Source organism: Salmo trutta, chromosome 13 (genome assembly GCF_901001165.1).
Source record: "Salmo trutta chromosome 13, fSalTru1.1, whole genome shotgun sequence".
Lineage (NCBI taxonomy): Eukaryota > Metazoa > Chordata > Actinopteri > Salmoniformes > Salmonidae > Salmo > Salmo trutta.
The window spans coordinates 47,578,789-47,588,929 of record NC_042969.1 but is presented as its reverse complement, the minus strand read 5'-3'; the positions used below and the strand labels follow the sequence as shown (position 1 = coordinate 47,588,929).

The 10,141-nt window shown below is 41.4% G+C and overlaps 1 pseudogene; it reads right to left on the bottom strand.

The window, feature by feature from the left end:
- Positions 1-213: 213 nt before the first annotated feature.
- On the bottom strand, positions 214-9,161 carry LOC115206778 (ankyrin repeat and protein kinase domain-containing protein 1-like; annotated as a pseudogene).
- Positions 9,162-10,141: the final 980 nt, after the last annotated feature.

The following is a 10,141-nucleotide window of genomic DNA, read 5'->3' as shown; positions in this document are numbered from 1 at the left end:
GTAACACTTGTATATTTTATGAATGTTTATTATGAGTATTTTTGTATTTTGAATTTGGCCCTCTGCAATTTCACCGGATGTTGGCCAGGTGGGACGCTACCGTCCCACCTGCCCATAAGCAGCTTAGACACCGTAGGGACATAAATCAGTAGAGAGAATCAATACACTCTTCCCAACAGTGATGTACTCTACTGTCACTACGCCTGACATCAGTTTTACCCTGTCCAGAGTTATATTTCAGCATGCCGTTGTTCGCTTTCTAGTACCCTCTCTAGTACACCATCTTGCCAACCCAAACCAAATTGTACTGACTCGGATAGCTTATTTTTAGCATAGTTCCAGCAACAATAGTGGATATGTAACCACGCCAGCTCAGTAGCTCAGTTATGTTTGGCTCGGTTCAGCTCAGTACAGTTTGGCATTGCTCAGCTTGGTTCGGCTCAGTAGTGTGAAAGGCTCACCAACTGTCCTCCAGTAGCTGCACTACCTCCTCTTTCTGACACTTCCTGGCCAGGTATAGGCCTGTGCAGCCTGTCGAATCCTTACTAATCCTCTCTGCCCCGTTGAATAGCAGGGCTTTGCTAATGAGAACGCTGCCAGTCTAGGCAGCCAGGTGTAACGGGGTGGCCTGGCTGTTCTGAGCGTTTACGTTGGCACGATGCATGATAAGCTGGAGCACACTGGGGAAAAGCCTGCCGTTACACTCCAAGTGGAGTGCCGTCCAACCGCTATCCTCTGCCACGTTGGGATCGGCCTTAGCTGCCAGCAGCTTGGACACCACATTTTTCTGCCTGTGGTGGCAGGCCAAGTGGAGGGGCGTCCAGCCGCCCTTCCCTGGCAGGTCCACAGAGCCCTGGTGGGCTTCCCCTTCAGCGCAGCCAAGTGCATTGGCGTCCAACCCTGGAGGTTCCTGGGGTCGGGGATCGCCCCGTTGCCCAACAGCAACCTGCAGATGCTTGTGTGTCCATTGAGGGCAGCGAAGTGGAAAGGGGTGTAATGTCAGCTGTCCAGGGAGTTGACCGGCACCAGCTGTCACCAGCTGCCTGGCCACCCTGTTGTGGCCCTCCTCGGCTGCCAGGTGTAGAGCAGTGGTCAGGGAGTGGTCCATCCCGGTGTGGTCAACTCCCTTACTGAGCAGGAGCTTGGTGATGGTCAGGTGGCCGTACACACTTTCCACGTGAAGCACCATCCTCCCATGGAGCTCCTCACGCTCGTCGGCGCTCCCCAGCCGCGTCAGGAGGAGACGCACAACGTTCTCATGGCTGTTAGCCATGGTTTATTAAAATGTGCATGAATTTGCATACAAGTTGGCTTTATCTAAAGAGAGACAAGGCTTTCCTCCTATGCATTATTCATTTTGCACAGTTGTTGTTTCGTCCCAGGTCTAAGAGCCAGAGCTAAATAAACATTTTGTCAGATGATCCAGAGGGACAGCTTTTTGTAAATTTCTCTAACTAGCAAAGCATTTCCTTCTTCAGTTCCAACCTGAAGGGTTGGCGAGTGAGCACGTGGATTTCTTAATGGAGATATAATGAAAATGAAGTGTTAGTAGTAGGTTGTCATAATTGCAGCACATCAACAAGTGAATGTTGTTATTAATGGAGTAGTTATTTATCACCTTGACATGTAACAGTTAGCTATTGATATTCTGCAGAACATTTTCTGTCCCATATATTGGAGATGCACCAGATGGACATGTGACTGGAGCTAAGGAGAACTGTTTATAAGATGCACACGTTATACAACCATACAGTTGGCATTATCAAGGGCTTTTTTTAAATACACATGGGAGAGCAAACCATGAGAGACAGACAGAGAGAGAGAGCTTTCTATCTGTTATCTCAACATTGATGGAGGATGCAGCACTGAGCACTCACTCTTCTGCAGCTGGACGACAGCATGGTATAATCAGGTGAGTGTATCTTTCCCCTTTGCTTCATCCACCTATTCCCAGGACGTCACTCAGAGCGTCTGTCTTTCGAACAGTATCTGGAAATAAAGAAACAGACAAAGGGTATGTTGATAACAGAATCTCAAATTGCTGCATGCATCCGTCATACTCAAAATGTTAACAAGATGTGTACACGTGTGAATATTGTAAGTTGTTCATTTAGAATTCTGTTCGAACATTGGTGTTTTTCATCTTGGGAAAAACAGATTATAAAATCCATGAGGCACTATAGTTTTATGAAAACGTTTCATGATGTACAACAACTGCTGTAGCCAAGACAATATTCAAGGGCCCAAGAAAAATCACACTGAAACAAACGTACACCTTTGTTCATACAGATTTAAGGTGTCCATTTTATGATAGTAGAATGCAAATAACCTATTCTTATGCATAATAATGCTGTAATATGGAAAATATAGGCCTACTGGCTCAATAGAGGAGGGGATGATAATGCAGCTAATCAAATTGTGGTTGTAACAAAGTTTGATGCATAAATCAAATCCCACCGATATGCTTACAGGACCGGAAAAGTGTTGCTAATTTCGATGCGGCAGTGTTTGCATACATATGGTGTTCATTAGTATTCATTAACATGGCACTTTAATCCTCTGCCTGAATTGCTTCCTAACTAGGTGACCTGCAGCTCCTGTAAATGATCCAATCTTATCCGAGTTAATTTTAGAATATTACAATAAGGCATCTCACATCAATAAACATTACAGTGAGCAGAGCATGTGCTCTCTGAGTCTCCTCAAAGTCTAAGATCAGAAATCTTAGTCTACAAGCCCTGAACAGGTTCATTATGATCTATAACAGAAACAGATGCAGAGTTACTGAGTGCTGTGCAATTCAGGTCAGAGTGAGGGTAAAAAAAAAACAACTTGTTAAATAAACTACCGGTAATTTACCAAATTTACCATCATTTTCTGTAATTAACAGGTAATCTATGGAAATCTATGGTAACTTTAGACATTTATGCTTTAATAGTAAAATGTATTCAAACTGGCTCTCATGATGACCGTAACAGGAATGGAAGACCCAGAGTTACCTCTGCTGCAGAGAATACTGTAAGTTTATTAGAGCTACCAGCCTCAGAAATTGCAGCCCAAAGAACTGCTTCACAGAGTTCAAGTAACAGACACATCTCAACATAAACTGTTCAGAGGAGACTGTGTGAATCAGGCCTTCATGGTCGAATTGCTGCAAAGAAACCACTACTAAAGGACACCAGTAAGAAGAAGAGACTTGCTTGGGCCAAAGAAACATGAGCAATGGACATTAGACCGGTGGAAATTTGTCCTTTGGTCTGGAGTCCAAATAGGAGATTTTTAGTTCCAAACGGTGCAATCTTTGTGAGACACGGTGTGGGTGAACAGATGATCTCCGCATGTGTATTTCCCACCGTAATGCATGGGGGAGGAGGTGTTATGGTGTGGGGGTGCTTTGCTGGCGTCTGATTTATTTAGAATTCAAGGCGCACTTAACCAGCATGGCTACTACAGCATTCTACAGCGATACGGCATCCCATCTAGTTTGGGATGCCAAAACACACCTCCAGGCTGTGTAAGGGCTATTTTACCAAGAAGGAGAGTGATGGAGTGTTGCATTAGATGACCTGGCCTCCACAATCCCCCAACCTCAACCAAATTGAGATGGTTTGGGATGAGTCGGACCGCAGAGTGAAGGAAAAGCAGCCAACAAGTGCTCAGCATATGTGGAAACTCCAACAAGACTGTTGGAAAAGCATTCCAGGTGAAGCTGGTTGAGAGAATGCCAAGAGTGTGCAAAGCTGTCATCAAGGCAAAGAGTGGCTATTTGAAGAACCTCACATATAAAATATATTTTGATTTGTTTAACCCTTTTTTCGTTACTACATGATTCCATATGTGTTATTTCATAGTTTTGATGTCTTCACTATTATTCTACAATGTATAAAATTGTAAAAGTAAAGAAAATCCCTTGAATGAGTAGGTGTTCTAAAACTTTTGACCGGTAGTGTAAATTATTCTTTTTTATATATATATATATATATATATATATCTGTGTCCGTATTGTCCATGAGTTTTTAGTAAATAGACCATATGGTTCAAGAGAAAATATCCTATATCTAATCAACAATGGCATTATTTTCAATTACCTCTGCAACTCTTCCAATTATTTACTTTTTTCACAACAAACAGTTCGGCCCCTAAATGTTTACAACAAACATATGTGGACATAGTAAAATGAATACGAGTGTGTAAAAAAATATAAAAGATATTTAATACTGAAACACACAAATGGTTTTCACTAAGTTGATGGGTTATATTTAGGATAATGTTTTACAGCTTTGTCATTCCATTTCTTTATCTTAAAATCATCTTATTTTACTATGTTGTATTTTTTACATGTGATGAAAATCCATGTAGATAAATAGGCAGAATCTACCGCACACCCAAAACTGAATAGTGAAGGTGCTGGAAGCAAAATGCATAATTTGAGAAACAGGAAAAAGTATCCGCAAACTTCCAGTCAGATACAAATACATTTTAATAGAGACTAAGCTTTCAGTCAGTTGACCTTCATCAGAGCATATCTCCACAAACAATAGTGGGACAAGTTAAGGCCACGCAGTGGGCCAGAGATAATTACAGACACCAGTGATAATCTGATGTACTTAAAAAGGCCACTAGATTTCTTGTGATGAAAATTCCATAAAATCCTTGAAATTTACCAACATTCTGGTAGTTTACTGGTAAATTTCTAACGTTACCAGTAATAGACCCTCCCTTTGCAACCCGTCTGAGGATCTGGCCTCAGCCAGTGTAAGATCAGCCAATCGTTTACTGAACAAAGACCACACAACATGTTCAGCCATATTGTGTGATTCTCCAACAGATGGGCTTGCCTTGTTTTGAAGAAACATTGCGCTGGAGCACTCACATGGGTAATGTGTGGGTTTAAAAGGTTTATTTTATTGTTGTGGAAAAGTTAAGCCTATGGCACTTGGAGACAACAAAGAACGTTCATAATTTCTTTCTTGACTTTTAGTGATTACAAAGTGGTGGCCATTCTGTTTCTATACTGTTTCTGATAATAACACGGTGTGGCTATTCTCCCCCTTTTGTTGTCTCCAAGATAGGCTTGTTTTGTTGTTGTTTGCTGTTTGGTATGGCGAGGGATACACAATGTTATCTAGCCTGATGACAATGACCACAGGAGTTGGTTGGCCGTAGGTAGCCCAGAAGCATGGCAATGGAAAGATGTGGACTGAATTGGCTACTGGAGGGCTGCTGGTTTCAGATCATTACTATTGTGCCATTGAGTAAAGCCCCAAAATATCTCTTCATCTTGCACTGCACTGTGGCTGACCCTGTGCCTCTCAACATGGGAAAACTGAATCTTTTTTTTTTCTTTCTAACCAAATTAACAATAATGTTTCCATTCTATTCTACAGTATTTTACAGCACAAACAGATCTGCAATCAGGTGAAGTGTTACCTGAGAAGTCAGCCTATCTCTGGGATCCTGATCCCAGCACCGTTGCATTATTGTGATCATCTGCTCACTTTCGTGTGGCTTGTCATCAGAGATCTTTTCCACACCTGACCTTTTACCTGTATCACAGGAAGTTATGTGTTCATTCAGATGAGAAATAATTTGAAAAAATTACCTCAAAGTAAAATGTGATTATTAGCTCGTATAGTTTTAACAACCTGAACTTTGTCAAACACTACTGTGTCTGTGATTCAATAAAAAAAAAATCTGATACATGAATCAGAATGCATTACCACTACTCACATTTCCCACCTTGATAAGGTCAGGATTTCCCACATAACAACAGAGAAGCTAAATTAAAACAAGGAACACGTAATACCGGATAACGTGTATGTGGTTCTTTCCCCATGTGTCTAATTAGACTGAAGAAAAATATAAATGCAACATGCAACAATTTCAAAGATTTTACTCAGTTACGGTTCATATAAGGAAATCCTTCAATTGAAATCCGTTCATTATGTGTCAAGGGTGTTGTATGAACGAGACCAAGGCGCAGCGGTGTATCATTCCACATATTTTATTTAACTGTGAAACTATGCCAGACATACAAATAAACTAATTAAACCAACAAACCGTGACGAAGAGGTGCAACATACACTACCTCAAAAATTAATCTCCCACAAACCCAGGTGGAAAAAACAACTACTAAATATGATCCCCAATTAGAGACAACGATGACCAGCTGCCTCTAATTGGAGATTGTCCCCCCAAAAAAAACAGAAAATGTAAAATAGACAAAACCCCCTGTCACGCCCTGACCTACTCTACCATAGAAAATAAAAGCTTTCTATGGTCAGGAAGTGACATTATGCCCTAATCTATTGATTTCACATGACTGGGAATACAAATATGCATCTGTTGGTCACAGATACGTTTAAAAAAAAAAAATTAAGGTAAGGGCGTGGATCTGAAAACCAGTCAGTATCTAGTGTGACCACCATTTGCCTCAAGCAGCACAACACATCTCCTTTGCATATAGTTGATCAGGATGTTGATTGTAGCCTGTGGAATGTTGTCCCTCTCCTCTTTGATGGCTGTGTGAAGTTGCTGGATATTGATGAGAACTGGAACACGCTGACGTACACGTCAATCCAGAGCATCCCAAACCTGGTCAATGGGTGACATGTCTGGTGAGTATGCAGGACATGGAAAAACTGGGACACTTTCAGCTCCCAGGAATTGTGTACAGGTCTTTGCGACATGGGTGATGGCGGCAGATGAATGGCATGACAATGGGCATCAGGATCTAGTCACGGTATCTCTGTGCATTCAAATTACCATCGATAAAATACAATTGTGTTTGTTGTCCGTAGCTTATGCCTGCCCATACCATAACCTCACCACCACCATGGGGCACTCTGTTCACAACATTGACATCAGCAAACCACTCGCCCATACAACTCTATAAATGCTGTCTGCCATCGGCCTGGTACAGTGGAAAGCGGGATTCATCCATGAAGAGCCCACTTCTCCAGCGCACCAGTGGCCATCAAAGGTGAGTATTTGCCCACAGTTTCATCAGCTGTCCTGGTGACTGGTCTCAGACGATCCTGCAGGTAAAGAAGCAGGATGTGGAGGTCCTTGGCTGGCGTGGTTACACATGGTCTGTGGTTGTGAGGCTGGTTGGACATACTGCCAATTTCTCTAAAATGATTTTGGAGGTGGCTTATGGTAGAGAAATTAACATTCAATTCTCCGGCAACAGCTCTGGTGGACATTTCTGCATTCAGTATGCTAATTGCACGCTCCCTCAACTTGAGACATCTGTGGCATTGTGTTGTTGACAAAACTGCACATTTTAGAGTGGCCTTTTATTGTCCCCAGCACAAGGTGCACCTGTGTAATAATCATGCTGTTTAATCAGCTTCTTGATATGCCATACCTGTAGGTGGATGGATTATCTTGGCAAAGGTGAAATGCTCAGTAACAGGGATGCAAACAAATTTGTGCAGAGAATTGGAGAGAAATACGATTTTTTTGTGTGTATGGACATTTTCTGGGATAATTTATTTCAGCACATGAAACATGGGACCAACACTTTACATGTTGCATTTATATTTTTGTTAAGTGTCTATTAAATCTAAATTACATGATCAAAGATAATACCTCATTAGAAACAATATTGAAAAAAATCTGTGACTTATAGTTAGTGTTAATAAATTAGAGTTAGTGTTAATTATAGTTAGTTTGTTTGTATTACTTCATACACTAGGGAATTTGTCTGCAGAGAGAGAGAACTAGCCTATTGACACAGTTCTATAGTGGGCCTATGTGTGAGTTTGTAGGAATTCGCCTTTGGCAACAACCTTACCCGTAAACATCGAACTTGGTTCCCGGATGCTCAGGGCACAGGGTAAAAGTCTCTGGAGGTATGTAGCAAATGTTTCCTCTTGCCGTCAAATTCTCAATGAATTCCTTCTTGCTCCCAACCTCCCACTTAATTAAGCCAAAATCTGAAATCTTTGGAGGGAAATTTTATTCATACTGATAATCATTAGCATGTACCACTGAACTCTTATTGAAATATAACCCTACACTTTTTAATGTTTGCATGCCTAATTAAAAAAGAGTCGAGATCATTAATGACCCTCGTCTCGCTCATTACACTTTAAAAAAAGTAATAGCTGCTTTAACGGCATATCAGCGTCTCTAAAGAGCTATCCTCACCTTGATGTGGAGGTGATCGTGTAGAAGGATGTTTGAAGGCTTGAGGATCAGGTGGAGAAGTGGAGGTTTCATGCTGTGAAGGAAGTTCATGTCCATGGTGGCCTCGTGAACCGTTTGGAACTTCTTGGGCCACATCATCAACATGTGGCTGGTGAGGAGATGATCCAGGGAGCCATTACTCATGTACTCCATCACCATGCCGGGAGGGTCATTACACACCCCGTAGATGTACTTGAATGTCACTTTCTCCATCTTGGATGCCTCCTCTATCATTCTCCTACAAACAAAAAAAGGACAAGTGTAAGGGAGAGTTGACAGGGTTTTTTCACACCTGACCAGCCTCAGCAAAAAAAATTGTGTTGTCAGTTTCAATCTTTCAAATTTATTCAAATGTATTTTCCCGGTATTTAGACCACTACTGCAAACTGCTACTTATCCAAACGCCCAAATATGTTCTCTTTTAGTGATTGTTATTCTATTAAAAACTGGCAATTAACTGACGTGATTTATTGGTTGCTCTGTTCTAGAGTATATCCTGTCATAAAGCCACAATAACAATACATGAAGAAACTGGTGCGAGTGAAGATGGTATCGAAGCTTTTCAGGGCACACTTATCCCTCCAAAGCTTGAGTTTCACTCTGTAGACCTGGCCAAAGCTGCGTTCCGTCACCTTAATCCAGTCAGCCTCAAAGTCCTCCTTCTTGAAGATCCTGAACTTCTCGATGCCCCCGCCAACACGATCCATGGGGGCAGAGCTCCTCCTGTGTGTCACAACACCGTCTCTAATCTCACATAAACCCAGATTAATTTCTCTGTGGGGTCTCCTTTGTCCATGAAATGTGTAGAAAAGTACTGAGAAGGCGATGCAGCAAACAAGTGTGTCTAAGACTCAAATGTGGTTAAACGTGTCTCTGCTTGTTTGCATAGCAATGTAATGACCGGTTTCCACTGCCTGACAAGAAAATCCTTAGGTTCCCATCAGACAGCAGGAAGGAAACCTGATAAATCAGGTAGCTCTGATACCTGGAATGCTGTAGTGTATATACTCACTCAAGTGCTATGATGAGCTTTAATGCATGAGTATTTGACAGTGTTTGACATCAGAGTATCAATCAATCAGCAGGTATATCTCCAGCAGGTATATCTCTCTGGTCACCCCCAAAGCCAATTTCTCCTATGGCCGTCTCTCCTTCCAGTTCTCTGCTGCCAATGACTGGAACGAACTACAAAAATCTCTGAAACTGGAAACACTTATCTCCCTCACTAGCTTTAAGCACCAGCTGTCAGAGCAGCTCACAGATCACTGCACCTGTACATAGCCCATCTATAATTTAGCCCAAACAACTCCCTCTTCCCCTACTGTATTTATTTATTTATTTTGCTCCTTTGCACCCCATTATTTCTATTTCTACTTTGCACTTTCTTCTACAACAAATCTACCATTCCAGTGTTTTATTGTATAGTGTTATATTGTATTTACTTTGCCACCATGGCCTTTTTGCCTTTACCTCCCTTATCTCACCTCATTTGCTCACATCGTACATAGACTTATTTTTCTTCTGTATTATTGACTGTATATTTGTTTTACTCCATGTGTAACTCTGTTGTTGAATGTTGTCGAACTGCTTTGCTTTATCTTGGCCAGGTCGCAATTGTAAATGAGAACTTGTTCTCAACTTGCCTACCTGGTTAAATAAAGGTGAAATAAAATAAATAAAAAACAATCATGTCTCGGAACTCTACGGACAAATCCTTCGAACTCATGGCTTGGTTTTTTGCTCTGACATGCACTGTCAACTGTGTGACCTTTATAAAGGCAGGTGTGTTTCTAAAAAAAAATCTAAAACCCTGTTTTGCTTTGTCATTATGGGATATTGTGTGTAGATTGATGAGGGAATAACATGATAACGTAACAGAATGTGGAACAAGGGAAGGGGTCTGAATACTTTCCGTATGCACTGTATTTAATCCTTTATTTTTGTCACT